Source organism: Heterocephalus glaber, unplaced genomic scaffold (genome assembly GCF_053883595.1).
Source record: "Heterocephalus glaber isolate CG9 unplaced genomic scaffold, H.glaber_assembly_v1.0 deba00001444, whole genome shotgun sequence".
In the NCBI taxonomy this organism is placed as follows: Eukaryota; Metazoa; Chordata; class Mammalia; order Rodentia; family Bathyergidae; genus Heterocephalus; species Heterocephalus glaber.
In genome coordinates, this window is record NW_028258297.1 from 11,450,442 (window position 1) to 11,471,146 (window position 20,705).

The 20,705-nt window shown below is 41.3% G+C and overlaps 1 pseudogene; it reads left to right on the forward strand.

Annotated features, from left to right (window-relative positions):
- Positions 1–14,104: 14,104 nt before the first annotated feature.
- On the forward strand, positions 14,105–17,168 carry LOC147827474 (protein kinase C iota type pseudogene; annotated as a pseudogene).
- Positions 17,169–20,705: the final 3,537 nt, after the last annotated feature.

The window sequence follows — 20,705 nt, forward strand, 5'->3', positions numbered from 1 at the left end:
TTCTATTCCCTTCTTTCCTTTCCCCTACCCTTCCCACTTCCCCTTCCCCTTTGCCCCTTTTCGTCCTGTTTCACACTATCCATTGAACCTTTTAGTCCTTATTTACACTTTCAGTTTCTCACACTAGAGAAACTATTCGGTATTTACCTGTGTGTCCTATTTATTTCACTTAAGAGTATCGCCTCAATGTGCATCCATTTAGCTATAGATGTCTAATTTCTCATTCTTTATGTCTGAGTAATACTCCATCTTATAAAAAAAATCACATTTTCTTGATCCAGTCTCCAGTTGATGGGCATCTGGGATGCTTTCAAGTTTTAGCTATTACAAATTGTGCTGCTATGAACATGGGTGCACATATATCACTGTGGTATGATTCTTTTAATTCTTTGGGGAAGATACCCCTGTATTCAGCGTCAGCTTTCTGCCAAAGACTTTGTAGTCAATCATTCTGAATGGGCAGATAAATGATAGCCAGATAATAGAGATACTTGTAAGTTTCAATAACTATTACCATTTGTTTCTATTTGTAGAATATAGCAGTATGTTTGTGTATGATTGTAGATTATGTATGTATTGCAATCAGTTCCAAGTACATTTCTCCCCCTTAAGTTTCTTACATTCGTGACAATTATTTTCATCTTAGTGGTATACTTTAAAAAAATTTGCATTTGAAATATACACACATTCTAATAAACACACATTCATCTACTTATATAAAATTCAAGGGCTGGGGATTTAGCCCAGCGGTTCCGCTGCCTGCCTTGCAAGTGGAAGGACCCAAGTTCGATCCTTGGTACCAAAAAAAAAAAATTCAAATGTATTGAAGTGAAATTCACAGGCAGTTAAAATTGTGCTTTTTAATATATAGTTATATGAGACTTAAGAACTGTCTATAGGAATATAATGGTCAATTAAGATTTAGAATATTTTTATCATTTCGACAGAAGACTCGAAGCTGGAAGTGGGAGCACACAGCTGTAATCCCAGCTCTCTCAGAAGCTCAGGCAGGAGGACTGAGTGTCAGAGCCTAGCTTGGGGAACTTAGTGACTCAGCAAGACCCTGTCTCAAAAGATAAAATGCAAAAAAGAATTGAGGTTCAGTTCAGTGTGAAGGCTCTAGATTCAATCCTTGGTACCACACACACACACACACACACACACACACACACACGACTTAAAACAGTTGATTTATAACCACTTTATTTGTAATAGCCAAAATTTAGACCCAATTCAAATGTTCATCAGTAAGTGATTAAACAAATTGTGATGATTTCATACAAATACTGCTCAGTAATAAAAAAGAACTATGGATAGATGCTGTGTGTTAGTCAGCTTTCCATTGCTGTGACAAACTAAAGGAGAATAACAACTTAAATAGGAAAAGGTTATATTTACTTATGGTTTCAGAGGTTTCAGTCCATGGTCAACTGGCTCCATTGCTTTTAGGCCTGTGACAAGGCAGAAACATCATGGGAGAAGGGCATGGCAGAGGAAAGCTTCTCACCTAATAGCATCCAGGAAGGAAAGAGACAGAGCCAGAGGAGGAGAGGCTAGAGCCAAAATATAGTCCCCAAGGTCACACATCCATGACCCACTCCCTTCAATTGGGCTCCATCTCCTAAATTTCCACTATCTCCCAATAATGCCATCAAAATATGAGTCCATCAATGGGTTAATGATGAAGTTAGAGCCCTCATGATCCAGTCACCTTCCAAAAGCCCACTAGCTGGCAACCAAGCCCCCAGCACATGGTCGTTGTGGGACTTTTAAGATCCAAACAATCGCAAGCCACAACATAGATGAATTGCAAAGACATATTTTTCTGAGCAGAAGGTCCAGACACAATGAAAAGTACCTATTATTTGGTATCGTTAGTGTGCAATTAGAAAACACAATCCTAAGCAACAGGGAAAGAAAATAGATAGTGTTTTCCTTGGCTCAAGAAGAAGGGGCTTGATTGTGAAGAGGTATGAGGACGTTTTTTTGAGGTGATAAAATTGTTCTGTATTTTCATTGTGATGGTGGTTATAAAAGTCAATTTACTTTTTAAAACCCATTCAAATACATGCTTAAAAACAAATGTAGAGGATTGGGCATACAGGTGGGTGGTAGAGCACATGTTTAGCATGGACAAGATGCTGAATTTGATCCTCAGCACCAAAAAATAAAAGAGAATTAAAGTAGGGTACAGATTATTAATGGGTATAATTTAAGAGGAGGAATAATTTTATGTATGTATTTCGCAGTGTTTTGGATTAAAACTAGGACCTAACACATAGCTCTATCACCCAGCTACATAGCCAGCCCCACAGGAGAAACGTCAATGTTCTACAGCATGGTAGAGTAACTATGGTTGACAACCATTTATTGTATATTCCAAAATAGCAAATGGTTTTGAATATTCCTAATACAAAGAGATGATACATAGTTGCGGTGATGAGTGTGTCAGTATTGAAATACTACACCATATCCCATCCGTCTGTACAATTATATGTCATTCAAAATTTTACAAACTTTTTGTTCAGTACCGGGGATCAAACTCAGGTGATCAAACTGAGACACTCTCCTAGCCCTCTCCTTTTAAAAAATTTTTATTTTGAGACAGAGTTTCACTAAATTGCCCAGGCTGCCTTGGATTTGTGATCCTCGTGCCTTAGCCTCCCAAGTAGGTGGATTACCATGCCCAGCTACTATGTATTTCTTAATGGAACCCTGGTGCTTTCTTGTCATGAAACTATATATGTGACGTTTTGACATATGTTAGAATGTTTATACATACAGAAGTGTATAGTAGCACATTTGTCAGAATTTGTTTTAGGACTTACTTTTATTGTAAGATATCACTGATATCCCAACTGTTGGGAATAGGAAGGGGTGAAGAAAGAGTTTCATCCACCTTTAATTTCCAGAAGCAACTAATATTTATTTTTTAAAACTCGACAGTTTACTAACTAGTAACAGTATCTACATTGTCTTAGTCCCTGGCACAATGCCTGGCACTTAACAGATTTGCAATAAGCAGCTGTAGATAAATTCGTCTTTAAAATGTTATAAAAATAGGTGCTTCCATTTCGCTCTTCTTGCAAGTACTGAGAAGAGAATTCTGAGATGTCCTAAATGAAGTTACAGGGCAAGGAATGGAGGAAGGAAAAGGATAAATAAGTTCAGCTGAATTCACAACTTCAAGCTGAAACAAGCAAACAAAGAAACAAACAAAATCCCTGCTCCTCACCCCTTTCCTGTGTGTGAAGATTATTCCTCAAGGCCACACCTCATTCCCACAGCCAATGGGGGTTCAGTGTAAACAATTTATGTTTCTTCTCTCCAAAATTTCATTATGGAAGACCCTGAGTCCTTGGGTCAGGAGGACATTTTTCCAACTGCCATCTGGGCATGGCTTCAAGTAGCTTAGGGAATTTGTCCCAGGCCAGTTCTCATCTGCAAAGAGCTCAATAAACTGTTTATTTCTGAGACCTCTTCATCTCAAAAACTTGATTTAACAGTACTATAAATCTGACAGCAGAACATTTCTGTCTGCCACCTAGTTCAAAATTCGTTGCCCACGCTGATCTCAAATGCAACATACTCAAATCCCCTAATTAGTAGGAAATCATTATGTATTTCCTGATGCTCATTTCACCATCCCCAAAATTTTCTCACTCACATGATTTTAATTATTTATTGTTGCACAATATACCAACCCAATAATTTAGTGGCTTTTGGAAACAATCCTTTATCTGTTCAGCAGTTTAAGTAGGGCTCAGGAATGATGATTTATATCTGCTTCACGTAGTGTTGTCATTCATGCACCTGGGAGCTAAGTAGGGGCTGAAATATCCGAAATGGCTTCCTCTATGTATCTTGGACCTTCGCAAGGAGAGGTAGAGGCAGAAATTCTCTCCTGAAGCCTCTGGTGTCTCAATGATTCAGGAGTGTAGCCCAAATTTATTTATATGGAAGTTTGTTTCCCCCAAAACGGAAGCTTCTGAAGGCCTATTCTTGGATATTCTAGCAGAATGTCACTTTGAAGACATTCCATAGGTCAAAGAAAGTCACAATTCTACCCAGGTTCTGGGTGAAAGGAGTTAAATTCTATTTTTTTCATTTTTGTTTTGTGTTACTGGGGATTGAACCCAGGGCCTTCCACATGCTAGGCAAGTGCTCTACCACTGAGCTATGTTTCTACTCCTTTTTAAAATTTCTTCTTAAAATTTTGAGATAGGGTCTCACTAAGTTGCCCAGGCTGGTCTTGAACTAGTGTGTGCCAGCACACCTGGCAGTCTGCCTTTTGAGTGTTGGAGTGACACATACGTGCAGGGGTTGGCGGAACTGTTGTTAGCTATCTTTAGGAATAATGTATTAGAGTCCACTCTCTGGCATTAACAATTTGCCTGCCCCTCGCAGGCAAAATACACTTATCTCCCTACCCAAATCTCATCCCATTATTTGCTGGCTCAAGGTCTAGGATCCCATCATCAGTGTTAGGTACAGATGTAAATGAGATCCTCAGATTCATTTCAACTGGATCTAGAGAACTGAGCATAGAAAACACCATTGTCCTTACTTCGTTCCTGTTCCCACCCCTGCAGCCATACCCAATATTCACTGGTGAGAAAGGCGTAGGGTACGTACCACAGAAACTCGTGTTCTGAAAGCAGGAAATGAAAGACACATTAGTTACTGATGTCACTGAGTCTGAAATCTGGCCAGTGTGTGTGGCCCATTTTTCAAAATAGTCCCAGTTTTGTTCTCTGGGACTTTTCCACATTCATTGTTCTATTGATTCTTGGCTTTGGCCTCCTCTGTGACCTTGGATCTGCTTAACTTATCCTTCCTTTTGCATAAATTATTCTCATAATCGGCTGTCAGTGTTTAGTAAACATTGAGGGCCCCTTAGCTTCTTTTAACGTCAATAGTCTCTGACCTTCAGTATAGGATGATAATGCTTTTAGGGCAGTTATCTTAACAACTTTGGGAGTTCTATATAAATTTTTTCACAAAAGCAATGTTGATAATTTTTCCAGGACAGCCCTTGAATTAGGTTGCTGTAGGACAATGCTCTTAGGCTTCTAAGAAACCCTCCTGTGGCTCTCTAAGGATCTACAAGTCACCCCTAAAATCTTGTCTTGATCTTGACTATTTCACTGGGAGAACTCTGGATTTAAATTTGTCCCAGGATAATTTTTGTTTTGTTTTGTTTTGCCTTTTGGAAATGAGACAGGGGAGATTAGGCAGGATTTTGAAGTAGCAGCTGGAACACTTGATGATAAGAGGGAGAGAGTAAATCAGGCTGATAATTAAGTGAGCAAACCACTGCCTTCCCTGAGACAAGGAAGTAGGATGCCTGGGCAAAGTGCGTGAGTCAGATGCAAGTGAAGATGGCCAGGGATTTGACTGAAATTTGAGCCTAAATTTCATTATGCCTTCATTGTAATAGTATTTCCATAGTCAGATCTCCACTCTGAGGGAGGATATAACACATTTCTAAGCACACTTGGGGCTGTGTGCAAACTCAGGCAAACTCCACCCTGTCTTTGCCTTCCTGGAAAAGAAAAAAAAGAGTAATTAATTAATGACATTTCTTTGAGACCCCATAAATCTGAATTTTCCTTTTTTTGGTCCAGCTCTGGCTGTGGAGTAACTAACTTTGCTATGTGTTTCTTGGGGCTGCTCTGTCTGGAAAGTAGCCAGCTTTGCTGTCTCTTTCCTGGGTCTCCACTGCCTACAGGGCAGCCAGCAGTGTGGTTTTTCTGTTTGTTTCTATAATAAACTTTCATTTTACTTTTACTTTTGTTTGATTTCCATCTTATATGGGCTGTGACTCACGTTAGCTAGTGAAAGACTGCTCAGTTCTTTTCTCCCCTTTTTAAAAACTAGCATATGTCTGCAATTCATAATAAACACATTCGGGGACCCGAGAGCTCGGCCGTGGGCTGACGCACCACTGGGGAGTTGGGCCCCGACCTTCCCTCGCCTTGTACTTTCTACTCGAGCCCCGCTGGACATAGACCCAGACCCTGCCTGGCTGGGGCAGCAGCCTGGGCACGGGGAGTGTCACATGGGGTGGGCGAGGAGCCGACGCTGCCTTCCAAGCTGACGGTGCCCAAGTGGGTTGCGGCGAGCGCGGTGCAAACTTTCCGCCCGGCCACGGCCGCTGACAGATTTGAAAGTTTTCTGGGGGTTCCTACCAGAGCCAGATGTTACAGAAATTTTTTACATTACTCTGGAGAGTGAAGTGACCAAATACAACCCAGGCTGTCAAAGAGAGCAGTCACAGGAGTTCGTATTAGGTCCTTACAGTGCCTGTTCATCATCAAGGTGGTTACTTCAGCTTGGAGCTCCAGTCTGTCACCACTAATACCAATATCCCAAGCTCCTAGGGCAGAGAAGGTGAGCTGCGCGGGCACCAGAAGCACCCCACCCCCCACTCCGTGGAAATGAGAAGACACATAAACAAGCCTCAAAAACAGACTTCTGGATCACCTACAGCAACCCCAAAGGGAAAGGAGATGGAACAATCTGATACTCAACCACCTGGACTCTCTGAACTGGCAACAAAAGAGGATCTGGGAAAAATGAAATCAGAAATAATTACTCAGATAACAGCAAAGATTGTGCTCATGGTGCAAGACATGATTAATAAATCTAGAGAGGACACTGATAAAAAAATAGAGGATCTGAGGAACATGACGGAATTCCAACATAGGAAACAAATGGAATCCATAAAACAGATGCAAACAGATTTCCAGGAGATTAAAAACTCCATCGAAAGTCTGCACAGCAGAATGAACCAATGTGAGGATAGAACTTCAGATATAGAAGAAAAGATTGCAATTAGTGACCAGGAAAAGAAAAATTGCTTTAAAATTGTAAAGGAACATGAGAAATCAATCCAGCAGCTGCTAGACGATGCAAAGAAGAATAACATAAGACTGATTGGAGTAATGAAGAAAGAGGAGAGAGTGCAGATGACATAAAAAAACTGTTCACAGAAGTGATGGCAGAAAACTTCCCAAGGAGGGGAAAAGAACTTGACATACAGATAAGTGAGGCATATAGGACTCTAAATAGCCTTGATCAAAAAAATCTACACATAGGCATATAATAGTTAGGATTCCAGAAATCCAACAGAAGAACAAAATTCTACAAGCAGTGAGAGAAAAGAAATAAATCACATCCAAAGGAAAGCCCATCAGAATCACAGCACACTTCTCAATGCAAACCCTCAAGGCAAGAAGAGCTTGGAGTGATGTATTTCAAGCCCTAAAGGAAAACAGCCTCCAACCCAGATTGATGTACCCTGCAAAACTATCTTTCAAAATTGATGGAGAAATAAGATACTTTCATGATAAAGAGCACCTCAGGAACCTCATGAATATCAAAGCGGCACTCCAAAAAGTTTTAGACAATACCCTAGGAAAAGACAATGAGGATCACAACCCCAGGAAACCCAGCAGGATGAATCCATTGGGCATGACAAATTAAACGCAAAGGGGGAGAATCCAACAAAAAGAAAAAGTCATGACAAGGCTTTTAAAACTTTTAACTTCATCTCCCTAATGAGTGTATAATTCAATCTTGTTATTGTACTGATTAGTATTGTTCTGCTTCTAGAGTTGCACACCTTTCCTTGTGCTGTACTGGCTATTTATCATCTTCTTATGTCTATTTTTTAATTGGGTTGTCTATTAATGAGGTCTAAGAATTCTTTATATATTCTGGTCATAGGTTATATGCATTGTAAATATGGTCTGTTTAAGGACTACTTTTCACTTTAATGATGACATTTAAAGTTCTAAATTTTGATGGAATCTCATTTATCAATTTTTTTCTTTTATACATCATGTCTTTTGTATACTAGGTGGTTCTTGCCTACCCTGAATTCATAAACATTTTCCCTTATAATTTCTTCTTAAAGTTTTATACTTTTAGGCTTTCATATTTAGGTTCATAGATCCCTTCAAGTTATTTTCATGTATGGAAATAAAGGGTTGAGGTTAATTTTTTATATACGGATATCAGGTGTTCTAGTGCCATTTGCTGAAAACACTATCTCTTCCTCAGCTCTTGAATTGAGTTTATATTCTATAAAATGCTAATGTTAAATAATCTTTCAAAACTCAGTGAACCATATATGTGTGGTTCTATTTCTAGATTCTCTGTTTTATTCCAATGATCTATATGTCTTTCCTTACACCAACACTGCCTTGATTACTGTAGCCTTAGAAGAAGTCTTAAAATTAGGTACTAAATGTCTTCCAGCACTGGTTTTTTTTAAAAAATTTTTCTAGGTCCTTTGTACTCCTACATAACTTTTAAATTTCAATATCCGATTCTTCATTTGTAGCAAGTATACACAGACCTGAATTTTTTTATATAGCTTGTGTTTTCCAATCCTGCTAAATTCAAATACAAGTTCTAGGGGCTCCTAGAGATTTCTTAGTATTTTCTCTGTAGATGATCATTTTATCTACATATAAAGATTCTGCTTCTACCTTGCCAATCCTATCCTAATTGTGTCATTTTATTGCCAGAGTATTTTGGTGGGGCCTAGGTTTCAAAGTTTAATTGACAGATAAAGAGTAAGCATATCTGCCCTTGTTCCCCACCTTAAGGAGAAAGCATTGTATCTTCTCCACTCATATAAGGCATTCTCACTGGAAGTATGGAGTACTTGTCTTTAATCTGTTGAGAAGGTTCTGTTCTACTTCTAGTCTCCTGATAGCTTTTGCCATGAACAACTGTAGAATTTAGTCCAATACTTTTTCTCCAACTAGTGACAGGATTATATGGCTTTTTCCTTTCCTCTGTTAAAATGATGACTTTTGGGGGTGGATCTTCCAATGCTGAACCAACACTGCCATCCCTATAACAAAACCACTTTCTACATACTGCCAGATCTGACTTCTAATAGTTTGTTTTGTTAAACAAATTTCTATCTATGTTCATACTTTTTTCTTCTATTATCTTTATCCAGTTTTAGGATTAGCACAATGTTGAGTTCCTAAAATGAGGGGAGAAGTGTTCCTTCTTTTTTCTGCTTTACCTGTTTGATATAATTTATCAGTTAAAATGTATATGAGCCTGCTGTTGTCATATGGGTAGGTTTTCAAGCTAGAAATATAGTTTCTTTAATAGGTGCTATTCAAATTTTAGATTTCCTCCAGAATTAGTTTCATCAATTTGTCTTTCAAGGTACTTCTTAGAAGTTGTCAAATTTATTTCAAAACAGGTTTTTGAAATACGCTTTCTATATCCTTTTAAATTCTGTAAAATCTGTGGTAATGTCTCCTAGATCTTGATATTGTAATTTAAAAAATGTATAATTGATATTGTGTAACAGGAAGAAAAAGTCTGAAGGTGCAGGGGAAGTGGGAGGGGTAGGGGAAAGAAAAAAAGGGAAAAGAAAAAATATGAGAAAAGGAAAAAAATGGAAACAAAGTCTTTGCAAATAGGGAAGTGTGGAGGGGATGAAGGGAGGGTAGGGGAAGGGGAAAAATGAAAGAACCAAGAGACTCATGTAATGGTACAAGATCCCAGTGATGTTTGCAACTGTATTTTATACCAAAAATGTACCAATAAACTTAATGGGAAAAAGAAATAATAATAATAAACACATTCATGTTGGGGATGTGGAGATACACATACAGTATCTTGATCTTTTTCACTTCCCCTTTGCCTCCTCTCCTTTCTACCCTCCCCCCATCCTGGGTCCTAACATGTCATCTACACTTTGCTTGAAATCTTTTGCATCACTTTTCTATTGTTATACATTATCATAAGTTGTTTCTAAAAGAAACCAATTGAAATTTTCCACATTCTGCTTAGAAATTTCATAAACAGATCTGTAAGTTCAATGGGATATCACTGATACTAAGACTGTGAGGATGGTATAGAGAAACAACTCACTCCCTTCAATTGCTAGAAACTATCAATATTAATAAAGTTATTCCGGAAATTGCTACCTGGTAAAATTGTCATCTTCCAAGACTCATGTTATTTCTCAGACCCTAGCACAATGCCTGGAACTTAACAGATTATCAGGAAATTGGTGCTGGCTAAGTCAGTTTTTAAATTGGTTGATACAGTCTGGTATTACTGACCAGTACTACATACCTTGGGTTCCCCTTTCCTAGTCTCCAATTGTGAGGAACTGTCTTACTGATTATGCCCGAAAGAGGCTGTAAAGAGGTGACCTCACAATTGATTGTTTTGAGAAAGTGTGTTTGAGTTGGATTGAAGCCCAAGTGCCAAGATCAGAATGACTCCCACCCAAATTCCATTTCCAGGACTAAAACCTTAACTAGAAGGACAAGGTTCTAATTACAACCCTGTATTTTGTCTATTCTGTTCCTAATTTGAAAATGCTTTATGTTTTCCTTTGTCTACATAAGTATCCATAACAACTGCATGACTGCACGTCCTCACACATGGTTCACTTTTACCCCAATTGATTACCAATAAAAATCAGTGGCTTGGATTAATGAGTGCCTTTGCTGGTGGAGCAGCATTGTCCATCCTGCTCCCTGTTTCTTGGTCTCTTTCATTTTGTCTTTCAGTTTATCTCTCAGCCTTGTGCAGGAAAACTGAGCAAGAGATCAAAACCTATTACATGAGTCTCTGATAAACAACAATAATAATAATAATTATTATTATTATTTTGGTACTGGGGATCAAATTCAGGTCCTTGCACTTTCGAGCCAGGCGGCAGAACCACTGAGCTAAATCCCTTGCCCAAACAATAATTATTGACTCTAAGTGAAAGGTATATAGATATTCATCATATTGATTTCTCCACTTTTCTGTAATTAATTTGACAACTTTTGAAATAAGCCATTTTAAATAGGAAGCCAGGCATGGTGGCATATTCCTGTAATCCCAATACTCAGGAGACTGAGGCAGGTGGATTATGAAGCCAAGGCCAGTTTGGGCTGCAGAGTGAGTTTGAGGCCAGCCTGCACTGCAGTGTAAGACCTTGTCTCCAAAAATCCAGAACCGAAAACAAACAACACATTGGAAATAGATAAAGTCTGAACAAAGATCTACAAAATGGGAGAAAGGAGGAGAGGATACTACAAAAAATAAGGATCTGAATGTTAGGCTAGCTGTGATGGCACATACCTGGCATCCCAGGATTCTGGAGACTGAGGCAGGGGATCTGAAGTTCAAGCCCAGTCTGGGCTGTTTAGTAATTTAGGAAGATGCTGTCTCAAAACAAAATGGGCTGGGGATGTAGCTCAGTGCAAAGGCTCTGAGTTCAAACCCAGCTACAGAAAGAAAAAAAAAAAAGAAAAAGAATGGGAATCTTGTTCCTAGGCATGGTAGAGCTTCCTGTATTTCCAGTCACTCCAGAGGCTGAGGCAGCAGGGTTGCCTGGACAACTGAATGAGATGTTACCTCAAACTAAAATCATAAAAGGGCTGAGGATGTGGCTTAGCATTCCCTACCCTCAACCTCCAGGACTACAGAAAAAAAAAACAGGGCCGGGGATTTAGCTCAGTGGTTCCGGTACCTGCCTCGAAAGCTCAAGGTCCCGAGTTCAATCCTTGGTACCAAAATAAAGCCCCACAAAAAAACCAAAAACAAAAAACAAAGTGAGAATGGTGTGAAGACTGAAATAAATTTTTATCTAATTTACAACTTTATGATGAGATAATTCCCGGATTCTACCCTAGCTTAGTTATTTGCTTTAGATTTGCAGTTAGAAGTATTCTTTTACTAAATTATATAAAAATGTTACTAAGCTATATCAAAATATTTTAAATGGACATGAAGGAGGCGTAAACATCAAACAACACTTGAGGAAATTCATCCCATCATTTTTCTGTTGTATAAGTTACATTTTGTAAAATTTGCTTTTTCTTATAAGAGCATAGAGGAACTTGCTAGTTGCTTACCAAAATTCATGTAACATAATTATATTTAAAGACTCGGATTATCCAGGCATGGTAGCACAGGATAATCCCAGCACTCTGGGAGGCTGAGGCAGGAGGATTGCAAATTCCAGCCCAGCCCAGGTAACTTAGCCATTGCGTGAGACCCTGTCTCAAACTAAAAAATAAAAATAGTGCTGGGGATGCAGGCCCTGGGTTGAATGCCCAGTATGACAATTAAATAAGCAAGTACGATTATAAAAGTCTGGGTACACGTCGTAGCTGGATGTGGCCCCTAAGGCTTTGTGAGCAGGAGTAATACTTGCCACTTCCAGAGCTGGGATTTTGACCACTGAGTGAGTGTACACTGCATGCTCTTCCCCTTCCATCAGCAGGGAAGCTGCCTGTGACTCAGCTTCAAACCAGAGTCACCCTAGGGCCAAGGCCTTTAATCCCAGGCTCGTGAACTTGGCTGAGGAAGTATTATATCCTTATTTTCAAAGCCTCTAGCTAAAATTAAGGCTTTCTTCACTGACAAACCACAGTGTAGTATTAACAACACACATGAATTTGCTACTCAAAAGAATATTTTCATATCATGTTGCAATTTTTTTTTCCAATATTAGGGATTGAACCCAGGGCATTCTACCACTAAGCTACATCCCTAGCCCTTTTAAAATTATTTTGAGACAGGGTCTTGCCAAGGTGGGCAGGCAGCATGTGAACTTGCAGTCCTGCTTCCTCAGCCTCCCAGAATGGTAGGACTCCAGGCACGTGCCAATGTGCATGACATCATTGTGTAAAAAAACATTTATGCTCAGTCCTTCAAAATTTGACAGTTAGTAGATCCATTGTTAGATGGTACTGTTTACTGAATTAAGAAGTTTGTTTTTATCTCTATGCAGGGGATTGAACCCAGGGCCTTCACATTGAGCTACATTTCCAGCCCTTTTTAAACTTCTTTTATTTTGAGATAAGTTCTCACTACAGCTGGGCTTATACTAGCAGTCTTCCTGCCTCAGCCTCACAGAGTGCTAGGATTATAGGCATGGGCCACTGTGTTTTCCTGAAGTGTATTCATTATAGTATCACAATTCAGAAAACTCTTTTGGTAACCGTGATCCAGTTTAGTGGTTTCCTGTCTTTGATGCACCATTATTTGGACAGTCAGTATGCTTGAATGAAGTGCCAAAGGGGTCTGTGGCATGAGCATGGTGAAGAATTCTTGCCCTGGGCAATTGTGAAGACACAGGGTGGGAGGAATCAGGGTCATTTAATGACTGTGTGAACAGAACCAGCAGAAAACTTGGTCCGATCACGTCGGGATTTTACATAGGAGAACACTAAATAACCACATTTTGCATATGGAGGTTTCTCTTCTATAATAACTTACCTCAAGAAATAGGGCATAGGTATTATTGTTACATCTAAAAGAATACACTTGCAATTTTGACATCTGGATGATTAAATGGCATGAGAAATATGCAATTGTTGGAGTTTTGCAAAAAAAGGATTATCCCAGAAATTGTTGTATGCAAATATGCACAGAGAGACTTTGTAGCTGCATTGCATTTCTTTTTTTCTTTTACCATAATCTGTTTTTCATTTACAATGCTGAGTGTGGGTGTAGCTTATTTTTGGATTTTGCTGTGCACCATGGTCTTCAAGGTATGACTTTAATTCTGGAATATTCTATTACTTCTTCAAATTGTAGTTCCCACGGAAGCATCGCTTCTCTTTTCCTTATTATGAAGGGGACATGTGAACAGCCAGATGAAGCATCACAGGTTGAGGTCAGAGAGGGGAGGGTCCGTGTGTGATGCCCCTTTCCTGTGAAGGCAGAGCGCACGGTGTTCCCAGCGCATGGACGTGTGGCCAGTTGGATGCTCCCCGAACTCTGTCTTTTAGGGTATTTATAGACGTTTCATTACTGAGCCCTAACTGTGGGTGCTGGTGACCAACACCACCTCCAGGCCTTCTCCCTTCCCGGAGGTCGGAGATGGCCCTGAAAGTCTCAAACTTCTAATCTAAGGCTAACTGACCTTGTGGTGATCAGCCCCATGCTTTTTTAAAAAAGTAAATAAATAAATAGGCACTGATTTATTTAGTATGAAGAAAAAGATGGGCCATAGGATTTTCACATCACAGGGAGAACTTCATTGTGGAACCCCAAGACGTGACCTCACTTCCTTGGCAACATCTTCAAACAGAACTTGGAACCCTTCTAAGGGGCGTCACAATCTAGTACCAACCGTCTCCAAGCTCACCTGGCCGGAGACGGTCAACAGCGAACCTGCTGAGCTGCTTCTCCACTTCGCGAGGCCGCAGCCTCAGGACCCCAGGCAGAGAAAGTATCTGGGAAAGATTGAGAAGACGGCTGACTCCATCCAGAGGCCGCAGGCCACACTGCAGCAGCCACACGACTGTCACAGACACCCCAGGGACGGTCTCCAGGGGAGTGACCACCAGGGACCTGTCAAAATCAAGGTACTCTGTGAAGTCTCCCTAAGCCCAAATACCAAAGGCACAGAAACTGGAAAGAGCCCAGGGGAACTATCACCAGGCCCAGAAACACCCCGTAGCTCTGGGCAGGTCTCCCCAGGCCCGGGCACAAAAAACCTAGAGAGTCAAAGTGCAGTGGGGGAGACTGAAGTCACAGCCAGCGGCCCCCGAGAGACACTGAGAAGCCCGGTGTACATCCAGCCAGGCCTGGCTGGCCCTATCGGAAACAACTTCACAGAGAGCCTTGCAGAGTTCAGGCCAGTGTGGTCCCTGCAGGAAGTCAGGCCGCACTCATTCTCTGAGCCCTTCCTGCCCGTTTTCCTGGGCAGCCAACCCGTCTATGGTCCCTTCTTCCTGGACACCTCCATGACCCACACCTCTACCCGATCGGCCCTGATTTTGGGAAGAGGCATCTTGACAACATCTTTTGAGAATTCCATCTCCCTTGAGGGCCTTTGTGATAAAGATCGAGATATGTGGTGTTCGGACAATAAACACCTTTTCACCACAGACTGGGTAGATGAGGAAGGAGACTCACACACTGTGTCACCTCAGGTGGAGTTAGAAGAGGCCTTTAGGCTTTCTGGACTAAAAAACGCATGTTCTCAAAATGAACTCTCAGTTCATGTATCGCCTTGTATACCAGAACATCCTAAAATGCCTTGTCCCGGAGAAGAGAAATCCATCCACCACAGAGCTGCAGGCCACTGGAGAAAGCTGTATTGTGCTAATGACCACACTTTTCAAGCCAAACGCTTCAGCAGGCAGGCTCACTGTGCTGTCTGCACAGACCGTGTAGGGGGACTTGGCCACCAGGTGTATAAGTGCACCAAATGTAAACTCTCGGTTCACAAGAAGTGCCACACACTCCTCACAGTTGAATGTGGGCAGCATTCTTTACCATCAGACGCCCTGATGCCAGTCGATCCATCATCCATGGCTTCAGACCCTGCACAGACAGCGACCCCACAGAACCTTCAACTCATGAGGCTTTAGAACAAGTTGATGAAGAGAATGAGGGAGGGAACAACAGGGAAAGTGGCAAAGCTTCACCTAGTTTAGGTCTTCAGGAGTTTGATTTGCTTCGTGTGATAGGCAGAGGGAGTTATGGGAAAGTACTGTTAGTCCAACTGAAAAAATCAGGTCGTGTGTTTGCAATGAAAGCAGTGAAAAAAGAGCTTGTCAACTCTGATCGGGTACAGACAGAAAAGCACGTTTTACAGCAGGCCACTAATCATCCTTTTCTTGTAGGACGGCATTCTTGCTTCCAGACAGAAAGCAGACTGTTTTTTGTTCTAGACTATGTAAATGGTGGAGATCTGATGTTTCATCTGCAGCAACAAAGAATCCTTCCTGAAGAACATGCCAGGTTTTACTCTGCAGAAATCAGTTTAGCCTTCAACTATCTTCATCAGCAAGGGATACTGTATAGAAATTTGAAATTGGACAATATTCTACTGGACTCAGAAGGGCACATGAGACTCACCGACTATTGCCTATGTAAGGAAGGCTTACAGCCCGGAGATGTGACCAGCACTTTCTGTGGCACTCCTAATTACCTGGCTCCAGAAATTGTAAGGGGGGAAGATTATGGTTTCAGTGTGGACTGGTGGACTCTCGGAGTGCTGATGTATGAGATGTTGATTGGAGAGTCTCCTTTTCATCTTGATGAGCTCTGATAACCCTGACCGAAACTCAAACAATAATCTCTATCAAGTCATTTTGGAAAGAGAAATTCACATACCTCGGTGTCCGTCTGTAGAAGCTGCAAGTGTGCTGAAGAGTTTTCTGAGCAGGGACCCAAAGGAACGATTGGGTTGCCATTCTCAGAGGGGCTTTGCTGATGTTCAGGAGCATCCATTCTTTCAAAATGTCGACTGGGACATGATGGAGAGAAAGCAAGTAGTGCCTCCCTTCAAACCAAATATGTCTGAGGGATTCGGGTTGGACAACTTGGATTCTCAGTTTACTGAGGAACCTGTCCAGCTCACCCCAGATGATAATGACATTGTGAGCAAAATGGAAGGACGCGAGTTTGCAGGTTTGGAGTATATCAGTTGTCTTTCAATGTATGAAGAAGAGTGGGTCTGATCCTCATTTGTCAACTGTGCATTCTGCTTATTACTATTTAATGCTTGGAAAAACTGGTTACCAGCCTAGATTCAATGAACCATTTCATAAGTGTCTAGAAGCTAATTTTAATTTATTTTTTGTAGTAATATTTAGATTAATACTTGATTCTCACAGTCTATAATAGGGAATATTGAATGTTTTTGTTGATAAATGAAAACATTCCATTTGTTGAGTGGAGACAGAAAGTATAATACTTTTTCTAGTTACGTACTATACAGGAAAATAATTTGTCTTTTAAGTAGAATGTCTTACCTATGCTTGTTGATCTCAAACCATATTACCTATACCTTTTGGACCCCAGTTTATGTAGTCTTCAGGGAATCCAAAAAATTGTAACACTTTTCAATTAATCTGCAGAAAACACATATATATTATAGTTCTATCTCCTTAGTTAAGTTTTTCTATTTAGTAGGATAACACATGAAATACATAGTAGAATTCATTTCAGGGGCAAAGTTCTTCAAAATATTTTTATCAAAATTACTGGTCAGTAATTTATTATTTAAAGAGTTACCAGATCTATAGCATTCCTGTGCTAGTCCTATTTTTATGCAAAGGACTTGAAAAGTAACCATCATTTTCTAAATAGGTTATAATGATACCATCTGAGCAAAATTGAATTTTAGGTACACTAGTTTTAAATTTAGAATGATTTAAAATTTGTAGGCATTTAATAAATTACCTTTTTATCTTTTTTGAGGTACTTCATTTCATTAGAAATGTAAGTTTTCCAAAGCTTTTAGATTTATTACCTTTTCTTCAATTTTCAAGTTTGAAAGTAATAAAAACATAAAGGAAAATGTTCATAGACATTTGCTTATTCATTTGTGAGCCATATATATTTCTCTTAATGCCTGGAACTTGTTTTTCAGCAAAAAGCATTATCCACAGCATAAAATTATAGAGAATTGTAACATATAAGAAATATGTTGTTTTTTAATTTTTTAATTTTTAATTTTTGGTACTGGGGATCGAACTGGGGACCTTGCGCTTGTGAGGCAGGCACCGGAACCACTTAGCTAATTCCCCAACCCTTTTGTTTTTAATTTAAAGTATAGATTTTTAAGTAGTAAGACTGACTTGCATATTTTATGCAGAACTGCACTACAAATATGTTTTTAACTATATTCTTTTTTTGCCATCTTTAAGTGTCACGCTAGTTCTTTTCATATTATATAGTAGGTCTTTCAAAACATTCACCGGGAATAAGGCAGTTTACAGACAGAATGGTTGGCATTTTGGTGTTCTCGGAAATAATTTATTTTGGATAAGCCTGTGGTCACATCATTTTATGCATATGAAGCCTGGATTAATTTCAAGCATCTTGTTCAGTGCTGGGACATTTACTTTATAAATTTGTTTTATTTTGATTTTTGTCATGTAGAATACCGCCTTGGTCATCATAATGTAATGTGTATTTGTGTACCTTCTTTTTCATGTTAAAAATCTTTAAATAAAACGTTTAATAAACATCAAACAATGCAAAAGATCTTAAATTTTAGGAGTATTAGAAGCATCTGCAGGTGACTCTGGGTCCCAACTCCAGAGGTTCTGACTCAGTAGGTCTGAAGTGAGGCTCTATCTTTTCCTTTCTAACAGGTTCTCAAGTCATACTGATGCTACTGGTCTGGAGCATACATCCAGACTCACTGCAGTCAAGGGCTCTATATTCCCCAAAGCAGATAGTAGTCAGAGTGAAGAGTGCTGTTTTTCTTGTTGTTTCCAGGTCATAGCTGTATCATGAAGCCAAACTTGAATGTATTTTCTCGCCACTGTCCTCCTCCGCTGACTCTTTATTGGAGTGATTCTCTTCGCACTCTCAGTGGGCTTCAATTCTCAACAAGCCTAAGAGAGGCTCTCTCTCTGCTGCTCACCGCCTAGCCATCTTCCTGGGCTCAGAATGATGCCCTTTCTGCTCTCTGTCACTGGAGGTCTAGGCCCCAGAGGTAGCAGGCTCCCTGCCGGGTTCAGTCCTCTGGCAAAGCTGCTCTCCTGGTAGGGATGGTGGGCTCCTCTTGGAGGGGCTCAGGCCCTGCACAGAGCAGGTCTTCTGGATGGAGATGGAGAGATCTTGGGGGCGGAGCTCAGGCCTTGGGCCCTGCTGCTCTCCCAGACTGCAATGGAGGGCTCCTCAGGGAGAGCCCAGGCCAAGCCAAGATTAATTGTTAACAAGATCTAAATTATGCGTTTTCATTTTCCACCTTGTCTCCTAAAATTTTTTTTCCAGGGGTCATTATGGTTACCTAGGGTGTGACAGCAAGGGATCTTATCTCTAAACTTGTACCAAACAAAAGCAGGAGCCCTGAGATGGGGTAAATGAAAAGAGATTTATTGTAATAAAACAACTGTCTGAGAGCTTGTAAGGGGAAGCCAGACCACACCTGAATCACAGTACCCTCTCCACCCTAGCCCCAGTATACATGTTGTCTTGGGAGAGGATCGAGCTACTGAAGGGGGGAGCCAGCTCTTCAGCGATGGTCTGGATGATGGATGAGCTCACAGCCCCTCTAACCTCCCCAGCAGGAAGATGATGACTAAATGTGAGACACGTGTATGCCAGGGCTTTAGAGAAACTGAAAAAGAGCAATGTAGAGACAACTGCAGAGTGCACCTGGAGTTTGAAAACCGGCACTCTGAGTGAGGAGTGCCCGGAAGTGGCAGGACTATGGAGAAAGAGAAGGGTGAGCAATGCAGAAAACATTAGTTGCCCATTCCTCCCAAACACGCCAGGATTGCTGTGCTTGTGGGACATTCAGGCTGCTGCCCACACTTGCCAGGAGGATCCCATGGGGGAGCTCTGAGAACACCTTGCTGGGGACTACAGAGGGCAGGGAGACCCAGGACTGTGGCACTCAGGGGTCAGAAAGTGAAGTCCTTGAGACAGTGAATGAAAACGGATCACGGGGTTGGGGGCAGAGAATGGTGCCCAAGTCAGAGCTCTTCTGGCACTGCACTAAGCAAAGGCTTGTGGAGACTTGGAAGAAGAAAGCCAGTGTGGGAGTTACCTGCAGGTATGGGTCAGGGAAGCCATGGTCTGCATGGAGAAAGGCTGGGGAGAAGGGGAGAGCCAGTAGCATTAAAACAGGCAACCCTTGCCCCACCTAAGATCCTCCCAAACACGGGGGTAAGCTGTGCCTTGTGCATCCTGCCTGGAGCTCACCATTTAGCATGGCAGGTAAAGACCCCTGCCCTAAGTAGAGAGCAGCAGCACACTGTGAGCTGCAGGCATGCAGAACTTTCTGGCATGGAGTGGGGATCACATTCTGGAGATGCGGAGGAGAAAGGGTGATAAGGCAAAGCCAGACCAGAGCAGCCACTCCCCTAGTATTTCCCCTAACAGTGGAAAAGTCTGACACAGTGTAAAACCCTACCCCCAGACACTGCCCTACAGGCACAGAAGCCCTCTGCCAAGCCTGGGGCGGTGTCTATTTCTACAGGTTGGAGAGCAGAGCCCTTGAGACCAGGATGGGTAAACTGCTGTGGGCAGAGGAACTGAAAGTGGAGCCCTGCTCAGAGGGCATCTGGATGTGGCAGGCAAAAGGAACATGGAGGGAAAGCACAGTAACCACAATAGGATTTGGCCGGCACTGAAGGGAGCAGGAAGGGAAGGTCCCTGGTGGAAGCTGATGGAGAACTGGGTTTTGGACAAACCACACCACCTCCTTTTCTTTCCAAATTAACTGGGGCAGTCGGATCTTGGAGCAGAGACAAAGGCCTGAGGTCAGGCACACCGAAAGCATGGCTTGCAGCCAGCATGTGGATCCAGAGGTCCAGCGGCCCTCACCACTGCTATGCAGGCACTTAAGCTGCCACAGGAAGGAAACTGGCCTGGCTGCTTGCACTGCTTAGACTTCGATGCCGGCGTGCATGGTCTTGCTCTTGCTGCTGCCCTTGGTCATGTTTCTGTGTATAGGTCCCTATTAGAGACCATACTCTGGGTAATCCTGAAGCTTCCTGCTGCTTTAGTCTCATGGCACTTTTTGCCCATGTAAGTCATTTCATTCACACCTGATTTTCTGGAACAATCAGTTCATATTTATTGAATCCATGTCTATAGAACAGAAGTCAGGATAAGCCTGATAGATGTGAAATACCTCTTGTCCAGCATCTTCTTCCTCAGCTGATGGGGAAACTGAGGGTCAGAGAGCCTACATCCTTTGATCGCCAGCTAGTTTATCTCTGCAGAGCAATGGG